The 22,391-nt window shown below is 43.9% G+C and overlaps 1 protein-coding gene across 16 annotated transcripts in view; it reads left to right on the forward strand.

Moving 5' to 3' along the window:
- Positions 1-22,391, forward strand: part of ZMIZ1 (zinc finger MIZ-type containing 1) — a 509,185-nt gene that overhangs the window by 361,513 nt on the left and 125,281 nt on the right. Inside the window, exon 1 of one of the 16 annotated variants that reach the window (XM_050960051.1) lies at positions 15,806-15,913. The exons of 14 other annotated variants lie outside the window; for them this stretch is intronic. The gene's annotated coding sequence lies outside the window, so the exon portion shown is untranslated. Of the gene's footprint in view, positions 1-15,805; positions 15,914-16,280; positions 16,523-22,391 lie in introns of those variants that run through there. One more of the 16 variants, XM_050960052.1, reaches the window with a different exon arrangement.

Consider the following 22,391-nt stretch of genomic DNA (forward strand, 5'->3'; position numbering starts at 1 on the left):
ATGAAGTGAGTTGCCTGAGGTCACTCATCAATCCAGTGGCAGAGCTGAGGATAAGAATCCATAGCTCCTGAGTCCCAGTCTAACGCTTTATGCGCTAGACTACACTGCCTCAATGAACTTAAACCTGTGAGACCCTTAAAGTGCTAATCAGAGGTGCCATCTACAAGAATAGGGTTGTGTGTGATATGAATACTTGTCTACTAGAAAATGGACTAAGATCACAACTTTGATTTCACTTAAGCCCTGAATAGCGATCAGATGGAAATAGCATGAGTTAAAACTGGCACACTTGCTACTTGCTCCAAATAAAATAGCATTTTTTGTTTAATAAAAAGATGCAGTATTATAATGCCAGGTAAACAAGCAGGAGCGGCGCCAGGGTTCTGGCGCCCTAGGCAGAATTCAGGGGGGCGGCATCTTGTGCGCTCCCCACGGGGCGCGTGGGAGCTTCCGGTTCCGCTCCCATCGCGCTGCCGAAGAAGGACCCTCCACCAAAATGCCGCAGGCAACAGCAGCAGTCATTGAGCTGCTCAATTGCCTGCCGCTGTTTTCTGCGGCACGTCGGCAGAAGCTCCTTCTTCAGCGGCGCGACAGGAGTGGAACTGGAAGCTCCCGTGCGCCCCATAGGGAGCGCACAAAATGCAGCTCCCTGAATCCTGTTGCCCTAGGCGACCGTCTAGGGTTGCCTAATGGAAGCGCCAGCCCTGTAAACAAGACTGTCCTCTGGTGTCCATGCCTTGTCGTGGTGGAACAGCTTGTGTGCTCTAACGATCCCCCAGAGTCTGTGTCAGTGGGGATTTTTGCTGCTGGTAGGTTCAACCATGCTGGAGTGATGTGTAGGGGAGGGGCCAGACAAAGCAGACATCCGGGTCCTCCAGGCTGGGGTTTAGGCACAGGGCTAACAACCCTGTCCCGTTTAAAAAAAAAAAAAATGTTACGGAAACAGCGACAGAGAAATCGCCCATTACTGTGTGTGATGGCCTTCAGGAGTCATTGACCCGTATGACTGCCAGTGGCAAAAGCTGAAAGGAAACCACTGGCACAAAGACTAAAGTACTCAACACCAAGACAAAACCAAACTTTGTTTTTGGAATGTACGGACAATGTATGAAACAGGAAAGTTAGCAGAGATGAGATGCTACAGCTTACACATCCTAGGTGTCAGCAAGAGCAGCTGGATGGGATCAGGAAGATTAACAGCAGCCTTGGGAGAAATTTTGCTATTTACTGGATGGGATGATGGACAACAACATGAGGGTGTTGTCATCCTTTTGAAGAAGGGAATGGAGCATTCCCTGCTTGAATGGAAATCCATCAGCAGCAGACTTATGAGAGCCAGACTGAAAGGGAAACATAATAATATCACCCTGATTCAGTGCTATGCACTAACAAATGACAGTGATGAAGAAGTAAAGGACAAACTCCACCTTGCACTACAGGCAGAGTTAGAGAGAGAACCACGCCACAACCTAACTATCATTATGGGAGACCTGAAAGCCAAGGTCAGTAAAGACAACACAAATAACGACAGAGCACTGGGAAGACCTGGGTGCGGCACCATGAATGAAAACAGAGAAAGGCTTGTTGATTTTATTGCAGCAACCACCACCTTGTGACAGCCTCCTTCAAGCTGAAACTGAGAAGTGTGGATCCATCAAACAAGGGACATAGACATTATGATATTGACAAGCTAAAGTTTCCTGAAATACAGAAAGTCTTCATTCTGCAGTTAAAGAACAGGTTTCAGGCACTTGCAGACCTTGATGATGAAGAGGGGAATGCAGATGAGATCAACAAGAAGTGGGACAAAGTAACAGCATTTTATAAACAGAGCAGTGAAGCCTGTCTAGGCTACTGGCAGAAGAGAAGGAAGGAGTGAATTACACCCAGCACATGGAACGCCATAGAAACCAGACAAGCCCTGAAGAAAAAAGTTTTAGACACAGAATCCCAGAAGCCGAAGGACAAATACTGTGAGCAGTATAGCAAGGTGCACCAGGAGGTCAAATGCCTTGTGAGAGCGGACAGTGGCATAATATTGATAATCTGGCAACACATGCAGAGGATGCAGCTGCTCATGGTGAACAAGGAACCATCTTCAAAATGATGTGGCTTATTAGTGGTAAACGGCAGACACCAACAAACACTCTCATCAGGAACAAACAAGGACACCTACTAACAACTGAAAAAGAGAGAGCATTTCAAAGAATTGCTGACCAGGGAGCCACCTAAAGAGGAAACAAGCATCCAGGAGGCAGAAGATGATCCTGGTATCAACACAGACACCCCAACTAAGGAAAAGATCATTCAAGCCATCAAATCCTTAAACAATGGGAAAGCTCCTGGCAAGGATAACTTGAATGCAGAATTGTTCAAGGTAAATCCTAAATTAGCAGCATCTATCCTGGCTCCTCTATTTACATCAGTCTGGGAAAGGGAGAAAGTGCCAGATGAGTGGACTAATGGGGTTATAGTAAAGATACCAAAGAAAGGAACTCTCAGTGATTGTAATAACTGGCATGGTATCACACTTTTATCTGTGCCAAGCAAAGTATTGTGTAAGATCATTGTCCAGCATATATCAGAGGCAGTTCATAGCGTTCTCAGAAAAGAGCAAGCTGGTTTTCAGAAAGGGCGTGGATGCACAGACCAGATCTTCATTCTACAAAACATAATAGAACAGTACTTAGAATGGCAGCGGCAACTGTACATAAATTTCATAGACTTTGAGAAGGCTTTTGATAGCATTCACAGGTCCAGCCTATGGCACACTCTGCGAGCATATTAAATTCCTTTCCGTATAATCAACATAATCAAAAGCTTCTATTGCAACTTTACATGCAGTGGTAATCACAGTGAGCTCAGTTTTGAAGTTAAAACAGGAGTATGTGAGGGATATGTCATGTCTGCAATCCTCTTCAACATTGCCATCAACTGGGTAATGCGGCGTACAACAGAAGACATACCAAGAGGCATTAAATGGACACTCTTCTCATCCCTTGAAGACCTGGACTTCGCAGATGATGTCGCTCTCGTATCACATACCCTACACCATATACAAGAAAAAACAACTCAACTCAACGCATTCAGCAAGCAAATTGGACTAAAATCAACCACAGTAAGACAGATATATCACGACCTTTAATATTGGCTCACTGTAGCAGATCGCAAACTCATTGCCGCAGCACCTCCTGCCGGTCATCCAGGAATTAGCTCGATTCCAGCACTCAGAGCGCCCCCTGATGAACGGTGTCTCTCCTGCCTCAGGCCTCATGTCCCTCCCAGACCCTGGTGCCCTTTTCCCTTGGAACCCCCAACCCTCTAAGCTCACCTTGCCTCAGTGGCTACTGCCAGTCATTATCTAGCCCCCTTTCTCTGGTACAGACTGCAGTCTGTAATGGCCACTCATCACTGGCAAGGGGGTTGGACCAGCTGCTTTTCTTGGCCCAGCTGTCTCTCTGTAGCCCTAGTACCTCCTTTGGCCTTCAGCAAAGCCTCAGTGTGGGGACTCGCCAGGCCAGAGCTCCCCAGCTCTGCCTGTCCTTTCTCAGCACTACTCTGTTTCAGGTGCCTTGTGCTCCTGGGCAGCTAGGTCCTTCCCACTCCAAGGCTGGAGTGAGACTCTCGGTCTCCTGTCTCACTGCCCTTTTATCAGGGCAAGCTGTGCCCTGACTGAGCTAACCACACCTGGGGCCCGCTAGCCAGCCAGCCTCCCTCAGCTGCTCTTAATCCCTTTTCTAATTGGGTACCAGCCACAGCCCTCTCCAAGGGCTACTTTTAACCCCTGCTCTTCTGGAGTGGGGCAGCTGTCCCACTACACTCACCATCACCAGTACGGACAGAGGATATGTTCTTACCAATGTGAACACATTCACATACTTGGGCAGCACCATCAGCCAGGACGGGGGAACAAGCCAAGACATCTGGAACAAAATCAGTAAAGCCAGGAACACTTTTGGGAGCTTAAATACAGTCTGGAAATCATCAAAATACACACGAAAACCAAACTCAAGATTTATCAGAGCTGCGTACTTTCAACACTACTTTACAGTGCAGAATGAGAAAGTATGACATGTCCAAACTGTCTTCATTCCATACAACCTACTTCAGAAAAATCCTCTGTATCTTTTGGCCCAGAACAATCTTAAACCAAGATCTATTGACACAGTGCAGCCAAGAGGATCTGAGCACCATCATTGCCAGGAGGTGTTGGAGATGGATCGGTCATGTACTTCGGATGGAAACTGATTCCATCACCAGAGTAGCAATAAGATGGATATTTGAAGGCAAGCGAAAATGAGGCTGCCCAAAAACCGCATGATGAAGAGCTGTGGAAGCTGAGCTGAAAAACCTAGGGCACAGCTGGGGAACCATTGAAAGACTTGCCAGAAACAGACCGGAGTGGAGGAGCTTCGTCACTGCCCTAAACGCCAGAGGCATAATAGGAACATGATGATGAAAACTTGCACAGATGAAAGATGCTATCCTATTTCATTTGCAAAGAGTGAAGCTGAATGCAGGCTAAGCTGAACAAGTGGAACTTTATTAAGCCCTGTGCACAGCCCTCTCCATGTGGCTGAGTTGCTTCTAGTCCAACTCTGCACGGTGTCTGTTTTCCTAGTGTCTTGTCAATAGCAGCTCCTCCAGAGAATGTGGGCCCTCTGACTCCAGTTCCACTGATCACATTGAATTCGTTACCAGTCTGTCAGGGGATTTCAGACTCTCATGCTGTCATCCTCCATTTAAGCCAGGTTGACATACAAACTTCTGCTGATATGTTTGTTAGGGAGGTGATTAACCACATTTCTATATTGGCAAAAGCTCTATTATAGGCACATTACACTGGCAAAAATGTGGTTGTGGTGGTATAGCTTATTTATTGGCAGAAGCACTCTTTTTTGCTGTTATATGTCTTGGGGAGGGGCCGTGGCAAGCTATACTGGCAAACCTTTTCTAGTGTAGGCCTAAGTGATTGTTGCTTGCCTTCATTTGTTCATTAATAATAATAATAATAATATAATATCTAGCTCTTATATACCGCTTTTCATCAGTAGATTTCAAGGCACTTTGCAAAGGAGGTAACGATCATGCTTATTTTATAGATGGGGAAACTGAGGCACAGAGAGGCAAAGTGACTTGCACAAGGCCACTCAGCGTGCCAGTGGGAGAGTCATCTATAGAAACCAGATCTCTTGAATCCCAGTCCAGTGTTCTATCCACTAGGCAGCATAGGGCCTTCTGTGACTTTAGAATAGAGATGGTCAAAAATGTCCAACATTGTGATTCATCTTTTTCGTAGAAATTTGGCTACAAAAATTTTTACAAAATGTTTGTCATATTTTTAGTCCATTCTAATTCATTGTATTTTAGTGGTTAATAGCAAAAACACAATTTGCTGTCGCTTTGCTTAGCTGTTCTAACCTTGCTTAATCCATGATCTGTGACATAATATGCACCATGAGCTAATTGGGGTTAAATACTCCTTATGAATCGCCATAGTACACCTTTTCATACTCTTGCTATTGTTTTGTTTTTGATCCTCCATTACATTTCAGGGATTAAATAAATAAATGTATTTTAGAAGACAAAACTCTTATATATTGTACTTATGAGTATAGATGCTTCTTGCATCCTTGTAATAGCCAGAAGGTGAAGAGTTAAAAATGTAAGGCCTTATTAATGTAGGGAAATGCTGACACAAGTTTTTCAGTCCAATTCTGACAGAGCACCCATCTCTAATTTGCTTGTCTCTTTACCCATATAGCATTGTACATCTGTCCTTGAAAACAGCTCTTGCAGCATGAGTGTAACCAATAGAGTCAATTTAGCAAAGGTTGCTGTCTGCATCCTAGCAATGCAGGCAGACAGCCTGGAGCTACTACTTATTATCAGCTAAACAGGTATATGAATAATTACTAAAGATAGAAGCCTGTGTTAATTGCTGTTTTTAATTTTGTTCTTATAAATTGTTACAGATATTTTTTCCCCTCAGCAAAAAATGAAGTGAATCTTTTTTTCAGATTCTGAATAAGCTAATGGGGTCTAAGACATTTTTAGCTATAAGAGATGCCTTTCCAGTATTGAAACACACTCACTGAGGCTACACTGCTAAGGTGGTGTACAGTGTAAATGAGAATCAGGCCCATCGTATTCAGAGTTGAATGAGTCCATAGTCCAGTAACCTTTGAAATACCAAGATTAAGCTGTGGGCATTCTTATAATAAGGGTCTGCAGTTTTTGGAGAACTACCTGCTTTGAACAGAGTGTTGTAGAGAGAAATTTGGTAAATATCTGTTATCCCTGAAGCTCTTCTTTATGTAGCTGTAACGATTACCTACCAGTGTTCACTTGGTATTCCTCTGAGCTACACCGCTTTCCATTCAGGTCCATTCCCCTTCTCTTGCAGTAACTGCATATATTCATTTTCAAAATAGTCAAAAAAGCACAAAACTTTAATAATTCTATTTTGGATTTGCTAATATTGTAATCCTCCTTAGTGTATAGTCAAATATAGGTATTGAGGGATGCTCTTAAAGTCAGATTGGTGCAAGGAGAAAAAAAGTGACAATAACTGGATTTGGTCCACATGGAGAAAATTTTTCCTTATTGATCTGAAACACCTGATCCATGCTACATCTCAGTATCCACTAAACGCAATTTTGGATGGCTTTCTGCCAGATTAATAAGAAAAACAAGTATATGGCATATGTGCACAGGTTTGTTTAGATAGTTAGCAAAAGACATGTAGTGGTATTTCTGAAACAGATTGCGCTCACGCACACACACATTTTTGCATGTAGAAGGGAAAGATTTTCCAGACTGGTCCACTTTCAAGATAGGTCAGTTTTTCTGGTCTAAAACACCAATGCCATTCCTTAAGTGATTCTGGATAATGTTGCCTTCTGACAACTTCTGCATCTTCCTCTAGCATATGCGGTATGGCAGCAGCAAGAGAGCTATGTGCATTTGTGATGGTTTTCATGGTTTGACGGTGGTCTTGGAGAGGGGCACACAACGTTGTCCTCGTTTTTTTTAATGGAATCCAGTTGGTTTCATCTCAGCTTTCTCATTACATTTGAATTCTAATGCTGTAACAACTCATGTCCACCATGGGACTAGTGTTCTCTTGTTGACTTTCCAGTGCAGAAGATGCAAACCATTGTGGGAAGACGAGGGCTTTTTCCTATCTTATTCATGTCCCACTCAGTGCATTTGCATCACTTGTTCTTTCTCAGTTCTGGTTCCTCTAACACTTTGGCTTCATTCTTGTGGCTATATGTGGATGAGTTGGATTTGAGAGGGAACCTTTGCATTCCCCTGGACTGTTGGAGCTCAGCTGCATCAGACAGTGACATGCTTAGGCTCAAGGGGGAGAGTACAAGCAAACCCTGAGGGCCCTATTCACAGAGCCATTTGAATGGCCCTGACATGGGGGAGTGGAGATGGAATGAGGAGGAGATGACATTTGGTGATACAAGGTATGATATGATAAATGGTAGTGGAATGTTTGTAAGAATCAAAGTAAACACAGTCATTTAGGCTGACCTTGGTTTCCTGAAGGCTTTTATCTCCTGAGGGTTTTAGAGAGCAACCTTGACAGGAGCTGAAACAAAACAAACTGGTCTTACAGTGCCAGGAAAAAACAGAACCCAGACCAGGGTTTTTACTGTCAGACATGGAGTGACTGGGGATGGAATTTTCTTTACTCCAAGGTATCCCCACCCACAATCTCCTTGTGGAGTTTCCTGTCCTCTTTCTTTTTAGCTTTCCGTCTTCAGAACTGCCTCATTATCCCCCCAGCACCTTTTGCAGGGAGAGGAAGAAGCTTAGCTATAGTTAACCCCCTGCATGCCTGTGCCAACGTGTGGCTTTAGTTCACTGTCACACAGCAAGTCCAAAACAAATAGAGGAACGGAACCAAATAAATAATAGTAAATGCCTGGATAGCATTGATGTAACTCTGCTTCTGCTGAAGTCAATAGACAGTGACTCTAATCCCCAAGTGCTTAACAAACAGAGACAAAGCTACCTCTTAGATGTGACTGGTCTCCCATTTATGGAGAGGCATGGTGGGGCTTGAGCTGTGCTTAGATGCTGGAGAAGGTACAAGATGAAAGTGAAACAAGTGATGCCTCTAATGAGCTTAAATTATCATCAATATGCAATGCTAGACTAGGCAGACACAAAAAGATGGTCTTGTGAAATAAATATAGGCAAAAACGGGGGGCGTTACCCTTTAAATAACATATAAGCCCATTAGAATTAGTCAGTCAGGTTTGCCCCCATCCAAAAGTAGTTCCTGCATCTCTAGACTTACTGAAGTAACAAGGAAAATTGGGCAGCTTGCCAGCCCGCTGCAGAAGTATCTGCTTACTTAATGAAGGCTATTGAAAAAAGTACAGAGATGGTTAAAAATCAATGGAACCTAGTTTTGGGAATCCCCTTGAGCACGCAACAGTGTAACGAAATTGGACTTGGTACAAAAAGGCCTCTGTCTCTGTCTAATTCGCCAGAAGTGCTTTGCATACAGTGGACTCCAACTGCTGTGTCCAAAGGAGGCATTAAAGATGCAAATGACCATTGGAAATGTACATTCCTGGCTTCCATCTATATGGTGGTTTGTATGGGACTGTCTACAAATTAGGAGCATTGGGGAGTAGGGACATGTAAGAATGTAATAACTGTAGGAACTTCTCTTTTGCTGCAACCAGAAATGTTTATATTGGGACTCCTCAGCCTAAATCTCCCACATGATGAATTCACAAAAATGCTGGTTCCTGTGAGCCTCATTATTCTTAATGGTATGGAGTCTGATCTTATAATGCTGAAAGTCACCTACACCTCCCAGGGTAGAAAACTGTCCCAGTGAGTTAAATGATGTAGTAGCTCTTGAAAGACTAAAAGAAGGGGAAAAACTCCACAGATTTGAGAATATTTGGTCTTTCTTTTTAGAGTTCTCTGACTGACAGATAGTGGTGTGTACAGGGAGCTCTATTGAGGGGAATGGTGAAACGACACTGGAGATAGTTATAGACTGATGGTGTCATTATATAATGATTTTCTGGTTCTGCAGGGTACATTTTCTGTCTGCCACACTATGTTGGGAGTGTAATCTTTCCCTTGTGTCCTCCTTTCTCTTTGCTTTGGTTCCTTTTCCCCTCTGTTTTCTTACAGTGGATAGTAGCGAATAAAATGTAAATGTATGAACTTGATGAATTTGGCTTTTTTTTCTATTGTTCTGTAGTTTTCCATATTTCGTTGTAATTGTCATAGCTCTTTTGGGTCTATGTATGGTAAAGACATTTAATAAAAAAGAAATAGAATGAGAAGGTAGCAAAATCCTAGACTAATACGTGACATGGGGTTGTAAGGTGGGCTTCCTCTTCCGAAGGTGATGGTGATCATAAAGGGGAAAGGGGAGAGCATTTCCTCATTGCAATAGTTATGAGCTTCCATAATCACAGCCCATCTTGACCTCATCTGTAGGGTTGGAAGAGAGAAGGTTCTTTCGTAATGGGTTTGTACAAGCACATAAAAATGTCCAAGATCTTAAACATTAAAAATGGCACCTGATATTGTCAAAGAAAATGTGAAAAGGTCAAATCCACTTGAACAGATATAAGGTGTGCTTGTCCACAGGGCAGTGTTTTCAGTATTTCCTTTATTCTTTGGTGCCTCCAAATATTAAAATTTTAGAGTCCGTGCAAGTTATCACAGGGTAGCAATAGTGAAAAGAGGAAGCCTGTGTGAGCCGAGATGCTACATCACATTCTGGAACTTTTCTGCCTGGCTGTTGGAGACACCTGGCAGAGATGGGGACTTCAGGGGTATGGTGAGCTGCGTAGTGAGCTGTGCAGTGTAGCAACCTTTGACTTAAACAAAAGAACAGGACTTAACCACATTGCAGAGTTTGTTTTCCTTGCTTAATATGCTAGGCTTCCTCTCCCACCTCTTTGGATTGAGTTGGTTTGATCTTGGAAAAGTGGATTATGCATGAAAGCAGCAAAGAATCCTGTGGCACCTTATAGACTAACAGACGTTTTGGAGCATGAGCTTTCGTGGGTGAATACCCACTTCCTCAGATGCATGTAATGGAAATATCCAGGGGCAGGTATATATATGTGTGCTAGCAAGCAAGCTAGAGATAACGAGGTCAGTTCAATCAGGGAGGATGAGGCCTCATTCACCCATGAAAGCTCATGCTCCAAAACGTCTGTTAGTCTATAAGGTGCCACAGGATTCTTTGCTGCTTTTACAGATCCAGACTAACACGGCTACCCTCTGATACTTATGCATGAAAGGCACTTGATGCTGAGTTAAAGGAGCTTCTTCTTTTTAAAGTATATTGCTGCTTTCTGACTAGGATGCAGCCTTGTGATTTATAACAGCTTCTACTCATGCAGTCTACTGTGAGACATTTAAAAAAAAAAAACACAAGGCCACTGACCCGTGGAGTCTCTGTATTTTTAACATGTAATTGTAATTCTTCTAAAAGGTTTTTAAAAACCATTGCTTCAGTGCTAAGATGTATACACAGCGATGGCATTCCTGTCTGCATTAGATAAATAACCTTTGAAGTAATGTACTAAGATCCTGCAGTTAAAGACTTAACTCCACTAAAACTCCCATTGAATAAGGACTGCCAGATTGGGCCCTTGGATAATTTTAGATGCTTTATTTCTTTCATTATGGGTAATTTGCCAAGTCAGCAGTTACACTTTAGTTATACAAAGTGTCATGTTATTCCAAAATTGGGAATAACTGACATTGTTGCTATTTGACAAAGAGCATGAGTGGTTCCTTCACGTCTCTAAACTGCTTTTCCCCTCCACATAAGTGTCTGCCCCGCCACGATTATGAAACCATGCTGAAGTATCATGATGCCCCAGTACATCAGGCACCACTAGTGGTGTGTGTCTGACACTGTAATTAGCACTAAAGCATTTAAATTGGAGATTGGTTAATTGTCCCTTCTGCAGCCCACTTATTTTCATTCTTCTGCTTGCTGGGAAATGTTTATCATTGTTTTTTGTTTAATAATATTATTATTATTATTTAATTTTTAGGTTTTATTTAGCATTAGAAATGTGCTTGGCACTGCACAGTATGCAAAAATAGACAGTCCCTGCCTTGAACTATTAAGGTAGATGTAAGTGCTGGGCAATACTCCTTTGGGAGCCTATCACCATCTCTCCTTAATCTGCTAGATGTGTTGCAAATAAAGCACTCCTCGGTCTTCCCTCAAGGGCTGAATGATATGGAGAGTCCAAAGGACACCAGGCTTCTCTAGTCACAGCAGCGAGGTGGTTTTCCTGGAAGTAGAATCCATGTTTTCTCAAATGGCAGCACAAAGCACAGCCACTGGGCTTGCTCTCCTACACCAGTTTTTTAAAATGACTTCCCCAGCACAGACACACGCTCCTCCCAGTAGTAAATGACTGTAGTGGGTCTTGTTAATAGTTATCACTGCGTGAGACAACCCTTCCTATGATGTAATTTGACATACTGCTGTCATTGGGGCTTAAACATAGTAATCTTAAAAATGATTGGGAATTTGCCCTGCAGAAAAAACTCTTATGATTAATTTCTACAAATGATAAACCACTTATTTGCCAAAATACGGTAGGCTATGAAGTATGATTTAATCCATTTAACTACAGTGCCAGATTCCTCTGACAACTGTGACTCAAAAGTCATCACAGAAAGTGTTATTTCAAGTGGCAGGGTGGGATTAGAAACCTGCTGAAGATTTGTCAAAGGAGAAGTAAGTACATAATTTTTAGATAAATGATTTGTCTACTCTAAATCACTTCCATTGAAAAGACAGGCAGTTTAAAGAGAAACCTACACTGTGACACTGGAAAGTGAATATAAGAGCAGAAAAAAATAGTGATTTTTTTTAAAATGAAAGTTAAAAAAAAAGTGTAAACATATCAAAGTGGAAATTATATCTCTATATATATTTTCTTCTGAAAAACTCAGATTTCAGTGTGGTTTTCATGCAGGGAAGCAGTCAATCTTGATTTTGAAAAGGCTGCTCCAGATCTTAAAAAGTCCTATTTTTTTTTCAATATGCAATATGACAACATTGGGATTAAAGCTATGTGAAAGTTTTGCGATTGCAATAAAATCTGAAACCAGCACAACACTCTGTATGTATGTATGTATGTATGTATGTATATATAAATTTATATATTTAAATTGTACATATACGTTTATAAATAAAGTGAATATTTGGGTTTTTTTTTCTTCAGGCATAACTTCAAACTCTGAAATTGGTGGAGTTACACCAGCAAGGAATTTGGTCTTTGTTCGGGATTATCATCCTAAATCCCTCGTAGTTTTGCCAGTTCCGAATAACATTGTCATCTGAAACTCATGCATGTTATCAGTTTCTCTGCCTGCTAGTCAATATAATTCACATTTTCTTAAAGTTCAGTTCTATTCTGAAAAGTGATAAAAATAGTTTCATGAGATTCTGTGTGTTTTTCTCATTGCCTCCATCTCAAGTTTGATCAGTTTGCAAATTAAAATATTTGTTGTTTCGAGGTTGGTTGGTTTTTCTATCAGCCCTGCAGACACTGTCTCTGGGCTGTGAGAATCTAGCTGGATTCCTTCCATCCCATGCATGCATCAGTACTAATGCTTATATAGGCCAAATTATGCCTTTTGTGACACCTCTGCAAGCCATATTGTTTTAAAATTCTGCCGTTAGTTGTACTTGTGCAGCTCTGGGGTTTGGAAAGGTTTAACTGAGAGGAGAATTTGACTTGCAGCACCTTTTTACACTGGCAGAACTGTGAGAGGAGGCGAGAACCCAGTTTGACTGTCCAACCTGAAGCTATGTCTTCAAGGATGGAAGTTAGTGAGAATAAAATGTATTTTTACTTGTTTGATCTGGATTCACAGAAAAAAATAAACATTGAACCTGACAATGTCATTTTTTGGAGTCACTTTTCAGAGCAGACCACACTTTGGTATCTCTGGTAGTTTGCTGACCGCAGGGCCGGTGCAACCGTCTAGGCGGACTAGGCGGTTGCCTAGGTGCCGAGATTTGAGGGCGCCAAAAAGCGCCCCCCAATTTTTTTTTAAATGGTTGAGCAGCCGCTGCTGCTGGGACAGAGAGGGAGTCTGAGCTGCCGGTGGCAGCCGGCAGCCCAGGGTGTCCCCCGGGTCAGGGCGCCGCCACGGCAGCCGGCAGCCCAGGGGGTCCCCCGGGTCAGGGCGCTGCCGTGGCAGCCCGCAGCCCAGGGTGTCCCCCGGGTCAGGGCGCCGCCACGGCAGCCCACAGCCCAGGGGGTCCCCTGGGTCAGGGCACTGCTGCGGCAGCCCGCAGCCCAAGGGGTCCCCCGGGTCAGGGGGCGCAGTTGCCAGCAGCCCAGGGCTTCCTCTGGGTCAGTGTGCCGCTGCGGCTGCCAGCAGCCCAGGGCTTCCTCTGGGTCAGCGCCCCAGCAGGGCCACCCAGAGAGGGGGGCAAGAGGGGCAATTTTCCCCAGGCCCCGCAGTGGCCCCCACAAGAGTTTTTCGAGGCTCCTGGACGGGGTCCTTCACTCGCTCCGGGAGCACCGGAAAACTCCCGTGGGGCCCGGGCCCCTGGAGCTTCTTCTGCTCCCGGTCCTCGCTGGCTGGGGGTCCTTCCGCTCCGGGGCGGAAGGACCCCCCGCCAGTGAATTACCGCCGAAGCAGGGCCCGCAGCCGACATGCAGCGCGGTCTTCAGCGGTAATTCGGCGGCAGGGGGCCCTTCCGCTCTGGGACCAGTCGCCAAAGTGCTCCGGAGACCTGCGGCGGGGGCCCTCGGCCACAGAATTACCGCTGAAGACCCAGCTGCACTTCGGTGGCAGGTCCCGGAGCGGAAGGGCCCCTCGCCGCCAAATTATCGCCAAAGCGGGGGCTCCCTGCTGCCAAAGATCCCAGGCCCCCAGAATCCTCTGGGCTGCCCTGGCCCACCGCTGGCAACCCAGGGAGGTCCCCTGGGTCAGCATGCCGCTGCCGGCAGCCGCCAGCCCAGGGGTTCCACTGCACAGTCCTGCTTGGAGAGGATGCGGAGCAGAGGTGAGCTGGGGTGGGGAGGTACCGCAGGGCTCCTCAGGCCAGGGGATGGGGAGCTGCCACGGGGGCGGGCGGCACACTTCAGGGCGGGGGGGGCGGGGAGCTGCTGCAGGGCTGGGGGGGAGCAAGGTGGAAGTTTCGCCTAGGGCGCGAAACTTCCTTGCACCGGCCCTGCTGACCTGATCGATCATGTTGCAGACACTTTTATTTTATTTATTTAAAACATGGTTTGGTGAGTAACTGTGAATACTGGGGAAAAAGCGCAGAGCCTTTTTAGGTTCTTTAACAAAAAGGAACATAAGTGGATCTGCTAGTATTTTTTTTTTAAATTTATAGTCCATTTTCTTTTTTTGGAATGGAAGCAGCAGCATATTAACTCAGTGAGCTCTGTGATAAAATGTCCCAGTGCCCCTTTAAGAAATGGAGGAACATTTGTGAAGGTTGTGCCTGGGAAGGAAGCGGCTATTTACCACAGGATGCTATGTCAGGAAAAGGCTGATTCTTGGTCAGCCACAACTTAAACTGCCAGTTTTCCCTCAGAGCAGGAAAAGAGGTCACATACACTTCCTGTACATTTTTTTCTTGTCTTTTATATTGTCAGCTCCTTACAGAAAGCCTTTACACAGAAGAGCTTGTTGAAATATCTTTCTCTGTAAAGAGTGCTTTTGAAGTATTGAACGTATTTAAAATGCACACAAGTCTAATTTTAAACTTAAACAGTTTTAGTTATGTTACATGGAAAATTATTGGCGTTATTAAGAAGAATGAGCCACAGGTAGGTAGTTGAGGGGGCTCGAACTGAGTTCTAATCCTGTCATTCTCTGTGGTCTTGAGGAAATCATTTGAGTGAGATTTTCAGAGAAGGCCATGGGAATTAGATGCCTAAGTTCCATTGAATTCCCTTAGGCTCCTTTGAAAGCACAGTCTTAATTTATCTGTGCCTCAGTTTCCCCATCTGTAAATTAGGGATAATATTTCCTATCCATTTAGCAGGGCTAAATACTCGGATGGTGCTTTGTATATTTAATGATACATAAATGCTCATATTATTGCAGTATCTTGGATTATCAAGGCTAAATAAAAATGAAGGCTAAAGTAACACAATCCTTCCTTCCTCACAAGCCACCCCACACTCTCCAAAAAACAAATTCAGATATAGGTGCCGATCAAATGGCACTAACCAACCTTCCTGTGTTTCAACAAGTAACTAAGATCAGTCATGCTCCTGATGCATATTTAACATTCATCCGATTAGAAAACTTGTCCATTCACTTCCTCCCACTCTGCCTCCATTGGACTGATTCCTCTTCTCATAGGAAACCACCAGCACTGCCTAAATGCAGAGGCTTCTCTTGGCGCTAATTAGCATGACTAGTTTGATGGATTTAGTCAACAGCATTCTGAGCAGGGGAGGGGGGAAACAAGTGTATTAATTTTTCCAATTCTGAAGACTTTTCAGCCTCCGCGCCCTTAATGATTTGTTATACACACTCAAACAAGAGTTGCTTCAAATTAATTGATCAAGGGATTTTATTTTAGTATTTTGGCTGGATGCCAGATAAAGAGGCTTTGTCCTAGTGCTCTAAGCACCACCCCTCCTTGCAAGTTTGAAATGTGAGCTGCCTGGGTTTTTTCCCCCCTCCCCTCCTCCTTTCTCTCTCTCTCTCTTCTGGGCAAAGTGGCTGTGATTGCTTGTGTGTGTGTGTGTGTGTGTGTGTGTGTGTGTGTGTGTGTGTGTGTGTGTGTGAGAGAGAGAGAGAGAGAGAAGTGGATGTGTATATGGATGAGAGTGATGTGTGTAATGGGAGAGATGGATCAGTAGAGACAAAAGAAAACCAGCCATATCAGTAACATGCAGCTGAGGTGAGATTTTCTGAGTGTTTGATTTTTCTTAAAACCCTTTCAGAAGATTTAAAGCAGCCTTCTTGCATCCTGTGCGCTGAAGACATGCTCCTAGGCAATGTCATATGGATGCTGACATGCACACCGCTGTTTCAGGTCTGTTTGTGTACGTGTGAAGTTTTAAAGCTTAACCTGATTCTCTTTATTGTCTCTGGAGGGTTGTAGCTTGAGCACAAATAGCCTGTTGGCAAGTACGGCATGAGCCTATTAGCAAGACTCCATCTGTGATTGGTTTTGCCTGGAAACCGGGAGACAAGCAATGAATAATTGATGTGTGTTGTGCAGTGGCTGGACAGGCGAAGAGGGAGAGAGAGAGAGAGAGAGAGAGAAACAGAGCAGTGCAGGGTGCCCTCAGAGGGGGGAGAGAGAGAGAACAAGCTTGAAAATAGCTACTGGCTGCCTTATGCTGAGATTAAGGCAACCCTGGCTGTCTTTGTTCTGCACTAGATGGTTTCTGCCTAGAAGTGTTTTCAGACATATGTGGCCTTTTTCTGCAACGGAAGAGAGGCAGGAAAAACAGAGGAGGGGGAGCAGAGGAGGACTAGTTTTTGAATGAAATATAACTTGTGGGTAAGTTGGTTTCTTTTGGGGGGAGGGAGTGTGTATGGATGTGTGCGAGCGTGCGCGCGTGTGTTTGCTCCAGTCTGTCTGAGACTGTATGTGTGACAGAGAGAGAGAGAGAGCATTGTGGGTAAAGCAGTGCTGCATGTTGTCAGATGGAAAAGGCAGAATAAGGAGATGAAAGGCAGACTGAGTAGGAAACTGGGACATATTTGCATACAGTTACTGTTCCTTGTGCTTGCCCCTGAAGAGAATTTGGGAAGCTGGGGGATACTCAGATCTTACTAATTTGATTAACTGATCCTTAGGACATTGTTATTTTAGAGGGTGAAATGTTGACTTGTAAGCAGACATTTTACAAGATCTTTTTTTGCTTCTTTTTACCTGCAACCATAAAAGCAGAATGTGCATCAAGCATTGATGGCATTTCCTTAAACTGTCTTTACTGTCAGAATGTTGTATGTTCCAAAAGAGATTCTGGAAACAACAAATGCTGTAAGTGTTGTCACCATTTCATTTACGCTGCTTTCCTAAAGACCTTGCTGTACGTAACTTACGACTAACATGCATCCTGGCAAGTAGTTTCAAGGAAACTGGCACAGACATGATGGTGTCAATAGCAATCTCAGGTACTAAAGTTGACAGGTATTTTTTCGTCCCAAGTGGAATGCAGTCTTCAGTACTAATTGTGATATTTAAAAAAAGATACAGGACACCATTGATACGTTTGAAAGAGTATTTCGAAAGTTCGAAAATTAAAACTAGTAACACTGAAGCATTTGAAGTCCTGCTAAATAGTCCCTTGGTGTTCTTAATTACATGGAGCAGAGCAAGTGATAGTTTTAGAGTGAAATAAACCAGGCTCAGTTAAATCTGGAATAGAAATTAGGCATGCAGAGGGGTGGTTGGAATGAAGCAGTGTATAAATTCGGAACTCAAAATTGTGTATCTAATAAACATGAGCAACATGGGTGTAAAGAATAGCATGCTTCCAGCTACTTACTGAAGGGAGAGTAGTACAGTATGTAACAACTCTCCTGATCCGGTGGAATCTGTTTTGTCTTGAGTAGTTTTAGAGCCTGATCCTGTGTCCAATGAAGTTAGCAGCAAAGCACCTATTGATTTCAGTCATCTAGAGTCAGACATGCAGTTGAACGGTTTTCATTTAGGGCCTGATCCAAAATCCATTGGCTTCAATGGGCTTTGAATCAGGCCTTCAGTCCAGAGTGGCTTGAAATGAGCAATTATAGTAATTCTTGTCAACCACTTACATGTTGCACTATGCCAGGATGACACAACTGTAGAAAGGGAGATTGCTATGAAAATCTATGGATTTAGTTTTTGAAGACAAGTAAGTAGAAATGTATTCTCTTGTGTGTGCAGGATGAAGCAGTGAACTAGCCTGATAACGAAGTAGCCAGGTTTATTTTAAGAAGTGATATCTTGATTAGGTTAGGTTAGGCAGTTCATTGGGCCAAGATGACAAACTTTATCTGTATGAGCAATATGCCATTTGAAAAGTGGTAGTACTTAAACTAAAAATAAAGTTCAATGAAATTATTCATAGTTACCCATTCTTTTTTTTGCCTAGAGCTTTATTACAGTTTTATTAAAAAGATTTGTTTAAGTATCTGTTGCTGTGGATTTTATAGATGTGAATGGGTTCCATCACAGAAATCACTTGTCGTTTGACTTTGTTTTGGTTTTATAATACATAGAAGTAGGTGGTGCATTTTAAAGTAACAAAAACATACATTCTCCTCCTACCTTATGCCACACTGCTCTGCAATTTTTTTATTTCTCTTTTGGTTTATTTTGTATATCAAAAAGGCATCTGGAGCAAAGCTTTTGGGCTGAAACTGAGGTGAAAAATTGCTTATAAACATTTAAAATTACCATATATACTCGTTCGTAGCCAAATTTTTTTAGTAAAAAAGAGAAGTACCAGAGAAGGGGGGTGGCTTATGAATGGGGATACAGAGGGAGATGTGGGACACAGCCCCTCCCCCCAGCAAGGCAGCCACAGCCAGCAGAGCCAGAAGGGAAGAGGTGGGGCCAGAGTCTCTCCGCTTCTGGCCATGCTGCTCTCCCTCCAGCCTCCAAAGTGGCCGCATCGCCAGAGCAGGCTGTGGCCGCGCCGCCCAGCCTGCCAGAGCATGCTATGGCCGTGCTGCCCAGTCCAGCCCACTGAAACGTGCTGCAGCTGCGCCACCCGGTCTGGCCCGCCGAAGCAGCCTGCGGCCACGCTGCCCAGCCTGCCGGAGCAGTTCCAACCAGGCCAGAGACATCCTCCCCTGGCCTTCCCTAGATTGGGTGGGAAGGGACGGGATGAGGAGAGTGTGGGGGTCCCAGTCTAGGTGTGGGGTCACACGAGGGGTGGTCACAGGAGTCACTCGCCTGACTCTCAGCTTCTCCCTCGAAAAAAATTTCCACACCAGTTGCTGTCCCGGCCCATCAGGGTAAGCAGCTGGGGTGCCGAGACGCTTTGTTTACTTAGGTTTACCTCCATGCCTGTGGACCCTTGAGGTAAACAAACCATCTCGGCCCACCAGCAGCTTATTCTGATGGCCCGGGAGCCAAAGTTTGCTGACCCCTGAATTATAGGGTTATAAAAATTTTCCATTTTTACTTATCCATCTTGGGGTGGGTTGGCTTATAAACGAAACAGTTTATGATCGAGTATATACGGTAATTTTAGGGCGCAGTGGGTTCCCTTATGATGGAGCCATCAGAAAAAGTTCTTGGGGGAAATGTAACCGCAGAGATAGTATCGAAGTATCCGGCTCAAAGGAGTGTGATTTCGGGGGAGGGATAGCTCAGTGGTTTGAGCATGGGCCTGCTGAACCCAGGGTTGTGAGTTCAATGCTTGAGGAAGCCATTTAGGGAACTGGGGTAAAAATGTGTCTGGGGATTAGTCCTGCTTTGAGCAGGGGGTTGGACTAGATGACCTCCTGAGGTCCCTTCCAACCCTGTGATTCTATGATCTTTTTAAGAGACAGTCTGAACATGTGAGACACAATTTTGTGATAGGAAATGAAAATGCTTACCTAAGAGGGGTCCAAAATTGAGTCTTAAAATCTTTAATCTTGCATAGCTTTGCAGCAGAAATTTCCACATCTCTGTTTAAATGGCCTTGATAGAAATGTTGCATTGACTGTACTTGAGCAACACACACATAAAATGTGTATTACCATAACACCTAGGGAAATCTCAGTCATGGACCAGGCCAGGTGCTGTACAAACACAACAGAAAGACAGTTCTTCCCCCCAGACATCTTACAATCTAAGTATAAGAAAAGAGACAACAGAGGGTTACAGGAAGATGGGAATACAAAGAAACAGCGAGGCAATAATGTGGGGAGTGCATTTTGGGATGGGGATTATTAAGTCGCTTATCAATGTAGTAGCTGTGTGGTTTTATTTATAGTGAGGCAATTTAGAGAGAGATCTGGCAACATGGACTTCTTGTCCACTAAAGGTTAGCGGAACAAGTTAGCTGTGGACTACCCAAGAGGTTTAAGCAGGGATAAGACTCTGCGTATAAGCTGTTTATTGCTGCTTTATATGTTACAAGCTGAACTGATAGCACATAAGTCTGTGTGTTAGTTGTCACTGAGGGAAGGGTGTCTTACTGTAGATCGTGCTTTCTCATAGCCAGGTGACCAGCAAACGGATCTTACTGACCAAAAAGAAATCCTGCGATTTCATATTCTTTCCCTAGATGACTTCAAAGAAAAAATCAAATTCTTTGTTAAGACAGGAGGCAAGTTTACTCTTTCTGTTCATCTTTTATTGCTTTAGGAATGCCAGCAAACAAAATACATTTTTATGATTTGCAAAGTTATTGACACAAATCGGCATTCCAGAGGTATCCGTTAACATCTGTAAAAAGAGACTGCCAGTGAAATTCCTTCCTCTGCTGCTGCCCCTGTAATTGGGGTAACTGCTAGGTGTCTGACATGGAAGACTTATAGGAAGTCATTACAGAAGACTTCCATGAAACAACCTGCAACAAGTTGCACTGCAGGGGTGACCCATTGCAGTTTGCAGACAGGCTGAAAGAAACAAGCCTCACCTCAGCATAGGGTTGGAGTGCTGTAAACACTTTTTTCACTGCTGTCCCCTCCCCCAGTCCTTCTCCCCAGACCATCTTCAGGTCCAATGAATCCCTTGTTCTGTAGCGCTTCAATAGTGGGATAGAAAAGTACAGGAAAAAAAAATCAGAAAAGATGGCAAAGTTTCCCATTCCAGTTTGTAGCAGGGTTTGAAAAGTGACACACAAAGACAGTTTACACAGACAAGGAGAGGAGATGAAATGAGTAAAAGTGAGCACATCTTTTCTCATCAATGCCTAAGAAATACTGCTACACGACACTAATCCATTGCTTAGCTTTTCTAGAACTATGACAGCATTATTCCCTACCTAATAAGCATCCTAGATAGAAATCAGAATAGGAGACAGGGCACAGATGAGTAGATCTTCCCCCTCTGCTACTCTAATTAAGGCCCTTCTATTCAGTTAAAACAGTATTGCAATCAAGAAACTCCTCATGATTAGTGTGTGCAAAAGTGTGTGGGAGAGAGACTATTAGAAAGCCTTCTCTTCCTCCAGTGGAACCAAAAATGTAAAACACCTGTAGATAATGCCAGGAGATTCTCCTTGGAATAAGCATCCTGACTTCCCAGAGATATATAGATAATGCAAGTGAATGTGGTCATGCCAAGTTGCCTCTTGTGTGACGGGTACTGGAGATCACAGAATCATTGATTTTAAGGTCAGAAGGGACCATTATGATCGTCTAGTCTGACCTCCTGCACAACGCAGGCCACAGAATCTTACCCATCCAGTCCTGTATCAAACCCCTAACCTATGTCTGAGCTACTGAAATCCTCAAATTGTGGTTTAAAGATTTAATGAGAATCAACTGCCCCCATCTGCCCTTGTCATCCCACAGACATACCCCAATCAAAATGGCATCTCTGGGGCACTCTGGGACAGAGCCCAAATAGGGCTTGGGGAAGGGCAATCAAGGCCTATCAGGATAAATAAAATCTTGCAAACTGTTGGCCAAGAATCAAATGTGTTTGGCTGAACAAAGCCTTCAGCCAGGAAATCCACATAACATTAAGAGATGGTTGAGCCATTATGAAATGTAACTGTTCGAAAATAAGAGGTACACAAGTGCACAATTAAGTCATGCAGTAATTGCTGTTAAATCGTGGTGAAGAGTGTCTATCGTTCATCATCAGTGTGAAAGCCAGCCCATCTGGCACGCACCTAGGATCATTCATTCGGGACTCACTGAAAAGAGCAAAGCCCAGAGCACTTATACCATCTTTTCACTCTTAATTAGAAGTTCCTTTAAGGATTTCTCCTTCAGTATCAAAACAAAGTAACCCTGAGAACAGAGGGATGAAAATGAATGACGTTGAAACTAGTTACTTCATCAGTATTGAACGTTTCCGACCAGCATACCTGTAATCATTCTGCATTTCGCTAACATAGGTCACTCCCGATATTTTACAATTCCTCCACAGCACTCTTTATCCTGTTGCCCACTTCACTAAGGCCTGTTCTACACTCTGTGTGTGTGTGTGTGTGTGTGTGTGTGTGTGTGTGTGTGTGTGTGTGTATTGATCTAAGTTACGCAACTTCAGCTATGTGAATAACATAGCTGAAGTCAACGTACTTAGATCTACTTACCGTGGTGTCTTCACTACAGTGAGTTGACTGCTGCCACTCCCCTGTCAACTCTGCCTGTGCTTCTCGCCGAGCTGGAGTACAGGAGTCGATGAGAGAGTGCTTGGGGATTGATCTCTGCCTGCTGCTCCAGGTGGTAGTGAAGGCATACCCTAAGATTCCTTCTGTTGAGAGTTA

Source organism: Gopherus flavomarginatus, chromosome 6, assembly GCF_025201925.1.
Source record: "Gopherus flavomarginatus isolate rGopFla2 chromosome 6, rGopFla2.mat.asm, whole genome shotgun sequence".
Classification (NCBI taxonomy): Eukaryota; Metazoa; Chordata; order Testudines; family Testudinidae; genus Gopherus; species Gopherus flavomarginatus.